The 15584-nt window shown below is 39.0% G+C and overlaps 1 pseudogene; it reads right to left on the bottom strand.

Annotated features, from left to right (window-relative positions):
- LOC138168378 (cytochrome P450 2C19-like) overlaps positions 1–8069 on the bottom strand; it is a 29050-nt pseudogene extending 20981 nt beyond the window's left edge.
- Between the last annotated feature and the right edge of the window lie 7515 nt (positions 8070–15584).

Genomic DNA, 15584 nt, shown 5'->3' with positions numbered 1-15584 from the left:
GAGAGAGAGAGAGAGAGAGAGAGAGAGAGAGAGAGAGAGAGAGAGAGGCTTTAATGTTGTCATTGTGATTAAAAGGAAGGTTTGCCTGCCTGAGGTATGACCTGACTCTCCTCTAGCTGACATTTATTTGACACAGCCAGGTTGAAAATAAACCACCTTTAAGAAGCATCTCATTTGATCCACATAATTAGAGCAAATAAAATAATTCCCATTTTATAGATGAGGTTACTGAGGCTCAAGCAAATTATTTGATTTTGCCATAACTAGTAGCAATCAACAAGTGGAATTCAATCCACATTCTCTCCTGGCCCTAAATGCAAGGCTCTTCCTACCACAACACATCACTGTCCTTCTCTAAATCCCTATTCCTCACCTCACTCTGACAATCTTTTGCTTTCAGACTTCTATTTTTAAATTACATTTCATTTTATTTCCATTAGCAATCCTAGAATGAGGGTTGCAGGCACTGGGCTGGAAGCCTTGCTATTCCAAATGCTCTTAGGTTCAGGGTCCTGGGCTGTCCAAGAAGTCAAGGTGGTAATAGTAGGTTCCTATCACTGGCATATAGTGCCTCTTATCTGTCCTCAGGGTGCCCCCACTGCTTTAGCCAGGCTGGCCCATCTACCTTAACAATACCAAATGGCCAAGACCTTGAAAATAGATTAACTGATCTTTACAAATGTTTGTTCTTTGTTGATTTTTGTTTTTGTTTTGTTTTTTAACAGCTTGGTCTGGTGTCTTTTAGATGTCTAAAGATATACATCTGGTATAGGCAGATATTGCTGTATCAGATCCACTAACTTAGTATCCTCTATTCTTGAAAATATTTGATACAAATCAACTTCAGATTGAACAAAAAAGAATAACATCAGTAACTTTTAAAACAGCAAAGTATAAAAGTGCAATTTATGTACTATTCATGAGTATATATGTGCTATTTTTATGAGTCTTTAAGGAAAAACAAAAAAGGAAATTTTCATGATGACGTACACTTAAAATTTCTTTGTTTCAGCTGGAATTCAGTCAGTTTCAAAGTAGAGTTCAAAATGTGAAATATTTATTTATTTTAAGTGAGTTCCTTGTGTAGGCAGGTTGTAGAACAACTTAATAAAATTCTTGCTCAAGTATTGGTGTGAAAATATGTATGAATGGATTCACTGGGAATTAGCTTCCATTGTTTGAGCCCTTTGTTACCCAATTATTTGGTCTAGGTCTGTACCGTATGTCCAATGAAATAATAAATCTCAAATCTGATAAGGGCCATAGAAAGCATTTAAAGTACTTCCTTTCTTAACTTTACTTTGAGAATTGTGGAGGAATACTTTTAATAAATTAAAAATTGTCCCGTGAAGAAAATTTTAGTTATGCTTTTCAGCCATTCTACTCAACGAAAAGTGAAAAAACCTTGTGTGGTTTTTTTGGGGGGGATACATTCAGAAAATGTCTGAAAAGTTATCATTTAAACATTGTTTCGTTTTGTTTTCGATTTTTAAGTTAATTTTCAAGAAGAAGAAAGTCCTGGAAATAAAATCTTTTATAAAAAATTAAAAAAAAAGAATAGCAATTGGTGGTGATTTCCAGCCCCTTTTCAACAGGAGTTGTTTCCCCAGAGAGGAGCTACGAGGGCTGGACTAGGGGCAATGGCCTGGAGATTGCTGCCATTCCTATTGCCCTAGTACTTATCTACCTGTTGGTGGAAGCTGGTCAATAGTTGTTGCTAGTGGTAATGAGAAAGATGGGCCCCTTCTCCTCAATGATTTATCCTTTCAATGAGAATTGTAGAGATTGACCTAGAAGTTATTTGGAGGTAGGGAGGACACTGTTATTCCCAAGGTCTTGGGCTCAAAGACCTAGCCTGTCTCCATCAGGGTCAGAGGGGAGATGAGTGTCAGGTGGAGGTAATTTGATCAGCCTATATCATTCAGGTGTTTCCCCTCCCCAAACTACTTTGCATTCATTTTGTAAATATTTTTCAATATATGTGACAGCCTCTGTGAAACCATCTCCAAAAGGGAGTGGCTGGGGATGCTGGAATGAAACTATTGTTCCCCAGGCCTTTGGATTTGGAGGTCCTGGGTTGTCTCCATCAGGGTCAGAGGGGAGATGATTACATTAAAGAGGGCCAAGGACAGAGTCTTTGAGATATACACACTTAGGTGATTGAAGGTGGATAGTGATCCTGAAAAAGAATACTGGGAATAAAAAATCAGTCAGGAAGAACCAGTAGAGAAAAGCATCATGGGGGCAACTGAGGAGAGAGTATCAGTCCACCAATCCACCAGCAGTAACTGAGCTCTTACTGGGCTCTGGGCTAAGCACCAGGGGAACACAGACAAAAGTGAAACATGCCCTTGGAGAGCTTACATTATAATGGGGGAGACAACATCTACACAAAGCAGGGGCAAAAGTCCCAGATTCCACAGTGGTGTGGTGGTGCTGCTCCCATTTCATTCCTGTATTATTCCTGGTGAAATATTCTGGAGTAGGAGAACTCATATAGCTAAATAGGGGCAATGTCTGACAGTACCCTAGTACTGCCCAATTCCTGCCAACCAGCACACACACACACACACACACACACACACACTTACACACACAAACACATAGGCTTTGCTTTTTATGGTTTAAAAAGCAGTTATCCCATGGAATTTATGGCATCCCCTTGTCTATTTATGTCCTCCTGCAGTGCCCTATGGTCCTGTCTAAGTCTCAGATTTCACAGAAAGAAGATAACCCCTCTGCTAGATAACTTAGACCAGGGAGGAGGATGAAACATGAAGAGAAAGAGCTTCCAAGAGATGCTACTGGACTTCTGGGAACCAAGATGGTGGAGTAAGTACATGAAGAGTCTGAGAAAGATTAAGTGACTGACCTAGAATTGAACTCAAGTCCTTCTAACTGCAGGACCAGTGTTCCATCCACTGAGTCACCTGGCTGCCCCTATATCAGTTTTCACAATTGTCCCTTTTCTTCACTCATGTATCTACCCCTCTAGTCCACGCCTGCATCACTGTTTTCCCTGGAACATTGCAGTATTTCTGCCTCCAGTCTATTCTCTCCAATTCACCCTTAACCTACCTACCAGAGGGACTGGACTGATCAGCCACAGTCAGACCCACTGTGCCTTGACCCTGACATAGTGATGTCATTTTGGTCTTCTTCCACCATGAAAGACTACAACCAAAGTGATTTTTCTCAAGTGACAAACTGACCATATCATTCTTGTTCCAAACAAACTCTGTGGTCCTGTATTACTTTCAGGATCAATGACATAAACTCCTCTTTAGGGCTTCACAATCTGGCCCCAACCTACCGTTTCAACGTTACTGCACATAATTCCCCTCCAAGCACATGATGGTGAACAGGACTGCTCCTCCTCCATTGTGCTCCTTCCTGGTATCATACCCCATCCTGGCCTCAGTCTGCCAGGATTCTGAGCTCAGCTCAAGGGCCACCTTGTAGACTGAGGGCTTGGCTGATCCCCACAGCTGCCTGTGTGTGTTTGTGTGTGTGTGTGTGTGTGTGTGTGTGTGTGTGTGTATAATGTGTGTATATATGTCTGTATAAATATGTAAATAATACATATGTATATCTATCTACCCATATATATCCATATGTATGTATGTATGTAAATGTACATGCTGTCTCTTCCCCACCCCATCCAACTGTAAACTCCTTGAGGGCACTGACTACAGTCGCAGTGGTCTTTGCATCTCCCAACACCAACCCCAGTGCTTGGCACATGATAGGTATAAGTCTTCCTCCATCTCATTCCCCTCTGCAAACTCTATACTCCAGATGCTCCCACATGGCACTCCATTTTCCATTTCTGTACCTTCACACTGGCTCTGTTCTTACCCTTTCCCTCTTCCCATGACTTTAATGCTCTTCTTCCTCTTAGTTACTTCAGGCTCCTTAAATATTCAGCTCAAATCCCACCTTTTATACAAGGCCATTCTTGGCCTCCATGTGCTACCTTGTTCTACTGCTGATTTGCATCAAGCCTAAAGTCCATTAAGATATCCCAGATCTTTTTTTCAGATAAATTGTTGTCTAATAACCAAAGCAGCTAGGTTGCACAATGGATAGAACACTGGGCCTGTAGGCAAAAATCTGACTTCAAATCTAGCCTTAGATACTTACTAGCTGAGCTAGTCACTTAACCCCTTTTTGCCTCCATTACCTCACCTGAAAAATGAAGACTAAAAATAGCACCCACCTCCTGGACTTGTTGCAAAGACCAAATGAGATAATATTTATAAAGCACTTAGCAAAGAAGCTGACACATAATAGGTACTATATTTGTTAGCTGTTATTGTTGGCTCATTCATTCATTTCCCACCTGGATTTACTCAAATGTCCCTACTACAAATATTCTACTTTTTGCTATAGTAGAGAAATGGGATTGCCTTCCAGTCACATTATCAGGAGTGGCAATGAAAAATGTTGTCAAATACTTTTGCCAGGCTGGAGATTATAGAATGCCATGAGAGAGGGATTTTTGTCCCAATTTTAGCTCCGGTAAGCTAAGCAAGGTGACCTATTTCAGAAGAAGCCAGATTATTATAATTTTTAAGAATATTTTTAAAAAATATAGATACCTTTTTTTCATATGGATTCTGATCCACATTGCTTATACTACATCTTGCATGGTCTTCAGTGCCTCCATATTTTGGACAATCATCATCCTTGCAGAATGAAATAATTTTGATTCACCTATTACTGGTGGCAGATAGCAAATCCCTGAACACCAGCTTCATTTATTTCATCCATTTTGTGGCAAATCTCCTAACCTTGTACATCTATTGCCTGTCATTCAATCATTTCTTCTATGCTCAAGAAAAGATAAAAGGCAAGAAAAAAAATCTCAATGTCCTACACAGTGTGGGGTCTTGCCTCAGTTATTCACTTTCTACTTGTAAGCGAGATTGATTTGTGAACACTTAGAAAGGGTGGTGACTAAGAGTCAGCATGCAGCCATCAAAAATAGGTCTTGCTAGCCTAATCTAATTTCTTTTTCCTTTTTTTTTTGCAGTATTATCAGACTAAGAGATCTAGGCAATGCCTTGACATACCAGACACAGATTTCAGCAAGGCATCTAACAATGCCTCTTATGACATATTCATAGAGAAGAAGATGGAAAAGACATAGGTCAAATTGCCAGGAGACCTGTTCCTAGGAATCCTAGAATACATAAGGTTGTGGTTATGTATTCCAGTAGGAAGACACTAATGTAGGTGCTAGACTGCTAAGCACTGGATCTCTGAACAGCAAGGAGAAAATTCGAATCAAATGGAAAATGAAATAGATTAATGGATCTTTGAAGGTCAAAGTCACACCTAAGGGGTGAATGATTACAGCAAACTATGAAGGTTAGTTAGATGGGAGAAGTAAATGTCCCTTCTCCCTCCAGGACTCTTCCACACCACAATCATTCTCTTTTTCTCTTTCATTCTCTCTTTCTTTCTTTAGTTCTTTCCTCCCTTTCATTCTTTCTCCCTCTCTTTCTTATTTTCTTCCTTTCTCTTTCTTCCTTTTTCTTTCTCTTCCTTCCTTTCTTCTTTCCTTTCTCTCTCTGCCCTATTTTTTTCTTTCCTTTTCTCTTTCTTTCTGTGTCTCTCTCTGTCTCTGTATGTCTTTTTATTTTTTCCCTTAGTGTCTTTCTTCCTACTCTAACTGGCTATAACATATAACATGAAGCTATGTAACTGCTGCCCTAGAGAAAAGACAAATGACTTCCATACCATTCATTACATCCTCCTCAACATGCCACTGCTTTGGGAGCTTTGGTTTGAAAGTGGATCTATTTGCACTAATTTCTTGGGATACTATTCTTTTCCCTATTCTTATCTTTCTCTTCTTTCTCTTTGCCAAGTGGAAACTTACCAAATCCATTGTTAACAACATCAAATATTGGCATATGTCCTCTGTCAGCAAATTTGTCCCCATGATCAATCAGGGCTTCTTTCACTGCCTTGTAGCCATGTAACACCACAACACCATCAACAGCCAATTGCACAGTAAACACTGGGCCATACTCTTTTGCTAGCTGTGAAAAGAGATGCAGGCAGTAGTGAGAGGGTCATCACTGAATCAGGTAATAAACAGCTTGGATTATTGTTGTTGATCTTATTGGAGAAGTTCTCAATCCATTATCAGCTCCTTCAAAACATTTCTGACATTTATTACAGAGAGGATGATGCAACCCATGAACCCAACCCAAGCCCTAGATGACTCAAAAGACTAAAAGTTCATTCTGTGCCATGAGCTAGCAGCCAGAAGACTAGCTAACGAGGCACAGTTTTTGACCATGGTGCAGTATACCCAACCTTTCCAAGAGGTGGAGCTTATATTACATAGTTAGGTGCCATAGTGGATACAGCAATGGACCTGAAATCAAGAAGACCTTACTCAAAATCCAGTTTCAGATACTTAATAGCTATGAGACCTCAAGCAAATCACTTAAACTCTGTCGGCCTCAGTTTCCATATCTGTAAACTGAGAATAATAATATCACCTAATTCTAAGGATTCTTGTGAGAATAAGACAATATTTGTAAAACATTTGGCAAACCTTAAATCACTATATAAATGCTATTATCATCATTATCATTATTATTCATCTAAAACTTTGAAAATAACAGAAATAGGAATAGGGACAATGCTGTCAGTGAAATTCTGGAGCACATAAGTGTCCTCATTCCAATGGAAATACTACAAATCAGTATCATTGGATCATAGGTATACATCAATAAGGGACCTAGAGATCATTTTAACCAGAAGTCCTTACCCCTTTTTTCTGTTGTCGATTCTTAATAGGCTGGTGAAGCCAATGTGCTCTTCTGAATGACATTTTTAGAATAAAATACATAGCACAACAAAGGAAACCACTTCTATGACAATAAAATAAGATATCATTTTTCCCATCCAAGGTCACAGAACCAGTGAAATATTTCTACAGACTGACATGGAGTTCATGGTCCCAAGATCACGAACTTCTCCTCTAAACCAATCATAATTTTACAGGTGAGAAAACTGAGGCCTCAAAGATCAGGGTATGCCTGGTAAGGATGTGGCAAAGATATCATTTTGGTGATCTACCAAGTCAAAATGAGAATGTCATTTTGTTTTTGCATGTTCATCTCACTTAAATTTTTTCACAACGTGGTGAGGCAGATAGGACATTTATTGATAATGTTCTCATATAAACATAGGAAACTGAGGTTCAGAGAGATGATCATGACTTGCCCAAGGCACAAAGATATTAAATGTCAGAATCTGGACTTGAACCCAGATCTTCCGAATCCCAAATTCAATGCCATTTCTACTCCCCCAGGCTACATTTCAAAGACTTTGAGATCTACAGGTCTGAGTTCAGAATGTGCTGGTTCCTCTTGAGACTGGGCTTGCTTTCAGCTAGGCAATGGGGCTGCACACAGAGGTTTACTGAGTGCTCCTGTGAAGGAATGTGCAAGGAAAACATTCTCCACTCTGATCCAACAAAGGCTGGAGGTCCCCACCTCTTTGCAGGACCTACTCATTCCTCAGGGAGCAGAAATAATCACGCACATTAAATACCCCCTTTCTTCCTATGGAGGAAACTTTGCAGGGCCATGTGAGTAGTAATAGTAGAGGATGTCACTTTTTGTAGAATGGATCTCATCCAGACTTACAGGAACTTGACAGCATCAGCTACTGCTGAAGCAGTGGGCCCTGATGGCCACTACAGTGAATCAAAATACATTCCACAAAACCTACAAGACACTTACCTATCTACTCTAACATGCTCTACTCATTAGAATAAGGTACTTGAAGTCAGTCTCCCAAAACAAATTGTTATTCCCTGCTAGAGTCAGGAATGAAACCAACAGAAGAGAGAGATGCTTACTTACCTTACAAAGAGATTCTGGGATATTCTTGAGGTCCAGCTGCAGTATATTGCCAATGATGGGAAGAGGAACAGGACCAGGGGGAAGCTTTCCTCTTCCAAAGCCCTTTTTCCATGGTAAAATGAGGAGAAAGGAGATCCAGAGCAGTAAGCCAAGAGCAATGACCACAGATGGATCCATTGCCACTCTTCCTCACTACTAGTGCAATAAAAGACTTAGAATCCAAAGCTGGAGAGGACAGCAGACATGAGATCAATCAGTTAAGAATTCCCTAGTATCCTGAGTAACCTTCCAATGGACTTTGGCCTGCCCATAAGATAAAGAGAACCCTACACTTGTTCTATAGTAGGGTATTTTAAAGTATCAGGAACCATTCAACTTGTTGTTTGAAGTTTTAGGTTCATATTGCTCCTTCGGTACCACAGTTATTTCCAAATGTGACCCCAGCTTACCTTTCCAATCAATACTTCTAACAAACATTAAATAAAACCAATGATTTTAGGACTTTTACAGTCATGTCATATCCCATAATACCTTGACACTCTACTGAGAGGAGGTGTTTCTCAATGTGTTCAAAGATGGAGAGTGCTTTTACAACATAAAAAAAACTTCATCCACCCATTATTGTTTGTCCTTCATTCTTGAAGAGGATCAGGACATCAGGGAAGAGATGCCATGAATTGCAAGTGAATTGGAGTAAAGTGAGGGAAGGTTGTACAAGGTCAGCAGCCTCACTTTCTCCTCCAGAGTCTTCTGGGTCAACTGGCAAGATATAGATCAGGATGACTGGAGATGAGCCGAGATGCAATGGGAGACAGTGGACTTTTTAAGCTAAGGTCTTTCCCCAGTCTCATGGAAAGGACTTGTAGGACCCTTAAATCTTCATTCAAGAAAACTTGAGTTGTTGGAGAGCAAGAGGGTGACTGTGGGCTCCTTCTTTGTTACAATCTTTAATATTCACAAGGAACACCACTGAGGCACTTCATGTGCACCTTCATATTTAAACAGATGCCAGCAGACCCTTAGAAACTCAGAATGCATGATTAACTTATAAAAGATCAAAGTGGGCATGGAGTAACAGTGTGGGCCCCATCAGGAGCTCATTGTGTGGGTATGTTATGTGAATGAGAGACAGAGATGTGACCAGAAAGGCCAGGGCACACATTGCTCCCAAATATCTGCAAAACATAAACCTCACTGTGCTAATGTTCCCCTTGAGATTTTCTGCTTTAGAAATAAAACACAGTAAGATCTCAATCTGAAAGAGCAAGGAAGTCATGAGAGCTGAGAAAAGGCATTAGAGTTTAAAGTTTTTAAAATTCCCCATCAATGATAATATAAAACATTATTCCCTGTTGATCTTTATCTGATTTTTTTTACCAAAATATGCTGCTGTCACTGACAGTATCCACATCCTCAGATGCATCTGGAGATAGGTTTCCTTGACCCATACATTATGGTTATACTATTAGTATACATTAAAAACATATAATCACCAAAAAAAGCTTTTCTAAATTCAGCAATACTTTTTAGATAATTTGTATTTTATAAATTAGGCATAACTACAGTTTTGAAAAATTACATATATGTATGTAAAAATATTCTTTCAATGCACTGTGTTTATTTTGGTACATCAAACTTTTTTTTAAAATGACAATGTTTGGGGTGCATTTGCAATTGCTCCATGATGTATAGCTTGGGAAACAATGACTGGAATAAATCATCAAAGGAGACCCCAACTGAAAATAAAAACTATCCTTGTCTGAGAAAAATGGTCCCTCAGTTGAAGGGTCATTTGGGGGGGGGGGCATGAGGCAAGCTTCTCTTTTTTTATAGTTACTGAAAGTAGTAGGCAAGAGGAGAAGAAAAAATAACTTTTGTCTAAAATTTCTCCTTAATCAGTTTAATGCTGAATCATTAAATTATCACAAAATGTAGTTATCAAGTGTTTATTGCATACATAATGGAGAGAGAGCTGAAACATTGGCAATTTCTGTAGGTTCTGAGGTATGCTAAAATGTTTAGCACCTAGAATCTCCAGGAAAACAATGTATATGTGACAAAGTTTAAGGTGTATTATTAACATTTTCTCCTTTACTTTCTTAAGTCCAGACAATCAAAAAAACAAACAAACAATTCACACCCTTACTGGTAGCATTTGCTACAAAGGCTGACACTGGGAATTTAAGAATGAGGTCTCATGAGATGGTACAACCTGGATCAAGCAATTGTTTAGTCGTTTCAGTGGTCTCCAACTCTTTGTGACCCAATTTGGAGTTTTCTTGACAGAGATAGTGGAATGGTTTTCTAATTCCTTCTCAAGCTCATTTTACAGTTGAGGAAACTGAGGCAATCAGGGTTAAGTGACTTGTCCAGGGTTGCATAGCAAGTCTCTGAGGCCAAATTTAAACTCAAGTTTTCCTGACATCAGACCCAGTCTCTATCCACTGTCCCACCTAGCTGCCCTGGATCCACATATTCTTGGTCATATTCTGCATAACCTCTAAAGTCATTCCCTCTTCTAACCTTCTGTGATTTAGACTTCAGAGGAAACCCTGTGGTAGGTGCAGAATGGTGGACAGGAAGTAGAGACTACACCAAACAAAGGGATACAGAGAAAGAAGACACCTGTTCTGCATTAGACTTACCTCAAACCAGCTGAAGGGTTCAGGTATAGGACTAAAATATAATGAGACACTTGTGGACCATAAAATATTTAACAAAGAATTTGACCCACACATGAAAATAAATAAATAAGAATGAAACATATATTCCAATGTGCAAGGGAACCCTTCCACTTACAGGAGCAATGCCCAGTGAGGAAGGTCTTTTGACTTTCATGTCAGTGAGAGTTCTGTGAAACCTATGTAGCCTCATAGGTTGGGCTTTCTCTGGCTGGCAGGAAGTCAAACCAATGATTCAAGCCCTATTCCTCTACACCTAAGGAGAGCTTCCTGAATCCTTTTAAGAGAAACTAATCCAAAAGGGACAAAGCTGCCCCCATGAGTCTTTTCTATGAACTTCCCATTCCAGATCAGTAGTCAATCAAAAGAGACAAGTTAAATGAAATAGAAATAGTCAGAATACATGTTCATCCTCCAAAGTACAAAATGGGATCTCCACTTTGCAAAAAAGAAGGCTCACCAAACATTTATATTCTCCCAGGACAGGGTTCTTCCTGGCCAATCTCCCATTACTCCTTCCCAGGACCTCCCCACCATCATTTTAAAATTTTACTGTCCTCAACAGATAAGCCCTGGGGTGCTCTGAACAGATTGCCTATATCTGTTCATCCATAACTGTTTCCTAGGATCTCAGTGGAGAAGCATAAATTCTCTTTCTTGAATACTTTCCCCCAGTGGTATGAATCTCAAAACAGTCAATGTGCCCCAGAACTTAAACAATACTATGTTTCCTCAGAAAAGTACAATTGCGGGGTGGCCAGGTGGCTCAGCAAGTAAGAGCACCGGCTCCAGTGTCAGGATGACCTGGATCAAATCCGGGCTCAGATACTCAGCACCACACCCAGAAATAATAACTGGCCGTGTAACCTTGAGCAAGTTACTTAACCCCAATTGCTTTAAAAAAAAAAAAAAAAGAAAAGTACAATTGGCACAAGTCCAGTTATATGGATTCAACTGGGGTTGGGAGTGGGGGGGGAAAGAGGGAAATAAAATAGATAAAGCATTGGTTAACTTGATTTTTTAAAAAGGAAAGAAGAAAAGAAAATACGAGTTCAAAATGAAAAGGGAGAATTCATCACCAATGAAGATGAAATTAAAAGTAATTGTTAGGATATATTTTGCACAATTATATGCCCACCAATTTAAAAATCTAAATGAAATAGATGAACATTTACAAAAAAAGTTAATTACCCAGATTAACAAAAGAGGAAATAGAATGCTCAAATAATCTTTTCTTAGAAAAGGATTTGAATAAGCTATCAATAAATTCCCTAAGGATATAATCCCTGGGACCAGAAGATTCACAAGGAAATTCTATCAAAATCTGAAGAAAAATTAATTTCAATACTATATGAACTATTTTGGGAATAAAACAAAAGGCCTTACCAAATTCCTTTTACTACAAAAATATGGTACTGACCCCTAAACAAGGAATAACAAAAACTGAGAAAGAATATGATAGACTCTTTCCCTAATTAATATTCATGCAAAAAATTGTAAATAAAATATTAACAAGAAAATTACAGCAAACTATGTCTAGGTGGGATTTATACCAGGAATACAAAGCTGCTTCAATATTAGGGAAATTATCAACATATGCACTCTATCAAGAAAAAAATAATTTTTATTATCTCAATAGATGCAAAAAATCTTTTGACCAAATACAACACTCATTCCTATTAAAAACACTAGAAAGCATAGGAAACAAATGGAGCTTTCCTTAAAATTACAAATAGTATCTATCTAAACTGTCAGTAAGCATTATCTGTAAAGGGGATGAACTAGAAATTTTCTCAAAAAAAGGGAAGTCAGTGTTATTCAATATTATACAAGAAATGCAAGTTATAGCAATAAGAGAAGAAAAATAATTGAAGGAATTAGAATAGACAATGAGGAAACAAAACTATCACTCTTTGCACATGATATGATGTTATACTTAGAGGATTCTAGAGAATAAACTAAGAAATTAGTTGAAATAATTAGGAACTTCAACAAAGTTGCAGGATATAAAATAAACCTATATAGATCATCAGCATTCCTATATATTATGAACAATGTCCAGCAGGAAGAGATGGAAAGAGAAATTTCATTTAAAATAACTGCTGACAATGTGAAATACTTGGGAGTCTACTTGCCAGAGACAAACTCAGGAACTATGTGCACACAATTACAAAACACTTTTCACACAAATAAAGTCAGATCTAAATAACTGGGGAAATAGGAATTGCTCGTGAGTAGGCCAATCTAATATAATAAAAAAGACAATTTAAACTGGTGAATGACCATAGTAATCTAGTTTTTAACAACCTTAAAGATCTAATCTTTTGGGAGAAGAACTCACAATTTGAAAAAAAAAAACTTAGGAAAATGGTGTTGCCCTCTAAAATAATAGGGAAGTTTGGAAGAGGGGGAGGGTTCAGGGAAAAGGTAATGAGTTCAATTTTGGACATGTTGATGTTAAGACATATGAAAGGCAATGGGACATGGGAGACTGGACATCAGCAGGAAGATTGGGGTAAAAGAGGTTGATGTGAGAATCATCAACATAGAAATGGTAATTAAACCCATGGGAGCTGATAAGATCACCAAGTGAAGTAGGATAGATGGGGAAGCAGCCCTGACAGAACCCTCTGGGACACCTGTAGATAAAGGGTGTTCTCTGGAAGAGGATTCATTGAAGGAGACTGAGGAGCAGACAGATTAGTAGGAGAACCAGGAATGGTGTCTTGAAAAACTAGAGAGAACACAGTATCAAGGAGAAGAGGGTGCTTAACAGTATCAAAGGTTACAAAGAAGTTGAGAATTTGAACAGAGAAAAGGACATTGGACTTGGCAACTGAAATCATGGGCAACTTTGGAGAGAGATATTTTGGTGGAATGATGAGGTTGGAATCCAGATTGTAAGGGTTAAGAAGAAAGGGAGAGGACAGAAAGTGGAGACATCCATTGAAGACAGATTTTTCAAGAAATTTAGTGGCAAAGGTTGAATATATATAGGAATATAATATAGGAAGATCATTAGCAGGAATGGAATAATCAAGTGATTTTTTGAGGTTGAGAGTGTTGTAACCACCATTTTGTAAACCTCCCCCATCTCTCCCTGTCTTGGGTAAGTTCACCTTGGAGACTTTCCCAAAACAAAGCCAGCCTAGGAGACCTACTCAAACCTGCTACCTTGAACCCATAGCCCTCCATTCCTGGTTACTTGGGAACTTTCCAGTTGGGCAAAAAATGGGTTGTTATGCAACAAACTGATTGTTACCTTTTGCCTTCTGTATTTTCCCCTTTCTAATAATAACTGTTAAGTTGTTGTTTCCCCTTGGGAACAGTTATGTTGTGGATTTTGTCTATATAATCCCTGAGACTATACATCTTGGGGCTGCCTGATTTGGCTACATAACCCCTGGTAGTTTCCAGCTATTAAAACTCCATTTAAAATGATTAATGGTCTCACTCGATGATTTTTTGGTAGAAGAGAGATGTGGGTATGTTTATGGGGAGTAGAGAAGGAGCCAATAGAGTGGGAGAGATTGGGGATGACACAGGTAGAAATCTGTTGAAGGAGATGGGATGGAATAAGGTCATTCATACAGGTAAAGAGGGGTTAGCCTTGGAAAGGAATGAGATAACTTCTTCGTTGAGAAAGGGATGAAGGAGATAATGAGAGGAGGCATATGAGTGACACCATACTGACTTCCCTGGCTTCCACAAAGTCCCAAGTAAAATCCCATTTTTTAGAGAAAGCCTTTCAGTCCCCCTCTTAATTCTAGTGCCTTCTTTCTGTCAATTGTTACCTACTTATCTTGTAGGTAACTTATCTTGTAGGTAACTTGTTTGGGTATTTATTTGCACGTTACCTCCCCCAATAGACTATGAGCTCTTTAGAGAGGCTACTGTCCTTTGCATCTTTTGTATCCCCAGTGCTTCCTAGCACATAGAAGGCACTTAACAAAAGTTTATTTATTGAGATGAGGAAAAGGAGAGAGTTCATTGTGAATGTCCTCAATTCTTTCTGTTAAAAGAAGAAGCCAGCTTCTCAGTTGAAAAGGTAGAGGGAAGAGAAGTCATGAGAAATTGAAGGAGGGACAAAAAGGTTTGGAAGAATTGCTGTGCTGAGTGGGACAGTGATCTGATAAAGGGGGCATAGAAGGATTGGCTAGCAACAGTGAGGTTGTGTAACATAAATTTGCAGTGGACATGATCTATTGGTCATGTGATTTCCTCCACCTTCTTTCAGCACAATCATGTGGAGGAGCAAAGGCTTGGCAGTATCAATCAATCAAACATTTACTAAGCACTTACTTTGTGTCAGGTACTGTGCTTAGTGCTGGGCATACAAAAAGATACAAAAGACAACCAGCAAAATAAAGGGTCTAGGGACTCAAGGGACAGTGCAGGGTTGAACTGGTTCACCAAGGGGTCAAGATAGAGAAAAAGAAAAGAGTATAGTTAATACATGGGTGATGGCCAAAGAAATAAAAAAAAGGTTGAGGGATTAAAGGTGATGGTGAAGAGTCAAGACTAAGAATAAGATTTGGTAAGAGAGGAGAGAGGGAAACATGGAAAGCCAATACATTATGATCAGATAACGAGATTTGGGAAACTTGAGTGGTTAGGTCTTTGAGAAAAAGCCACTAAGTATATTGAATCACAAGCATGAGGGAAATAGTGGAGGAGCAGAGAAAAATGGTGAGCCACATTGCTGTTGTTAGTCCTTCCTTCTCAAAGAGAATCTTATATTAGAAACTTGTAAGGATTTGTAAATAAATTGGATTTAAGCGAGAGAGGTGCAAAGTCACCAGCCTCATTTCTCCTTCAGAGCCATCTAGGTCCAGTGGCAAGAAATAGATCAGGACAACTGGAGACAGCAACTCAGTGAGGAAGGAAGGAAAGTAATCTAGTGGTCTCTGAAATGTTACTCAGTTTATGTGTCCATACTGATTTGTCTAAATCATTGGAAGATGTGCCTGAGTGTCTCTAGTCTCCTCTGCCCACCTTCTCCAAAGGAGAT

Source organism: Petaurus breviceps, unplaced genomic scaffold (assembly GCF_028583685.1).
Source record: "Petaurus breviceps papuanus isolate PSGF00001 unplaced genomic scaffold, PetGlider_PUasm1.0 37, whole genome shotgun sequence".
Classification (NCBI taxonomy): domain Eukaryota; kingdom Metazoa; phylum Chordata; class Mammalia; order Diprotodontia; family Petauridae; genus Petaurus; species Petaurus breviceps.
This window is presented reverse-complemented; position numbering and strand designations above follow the sequence as displayed.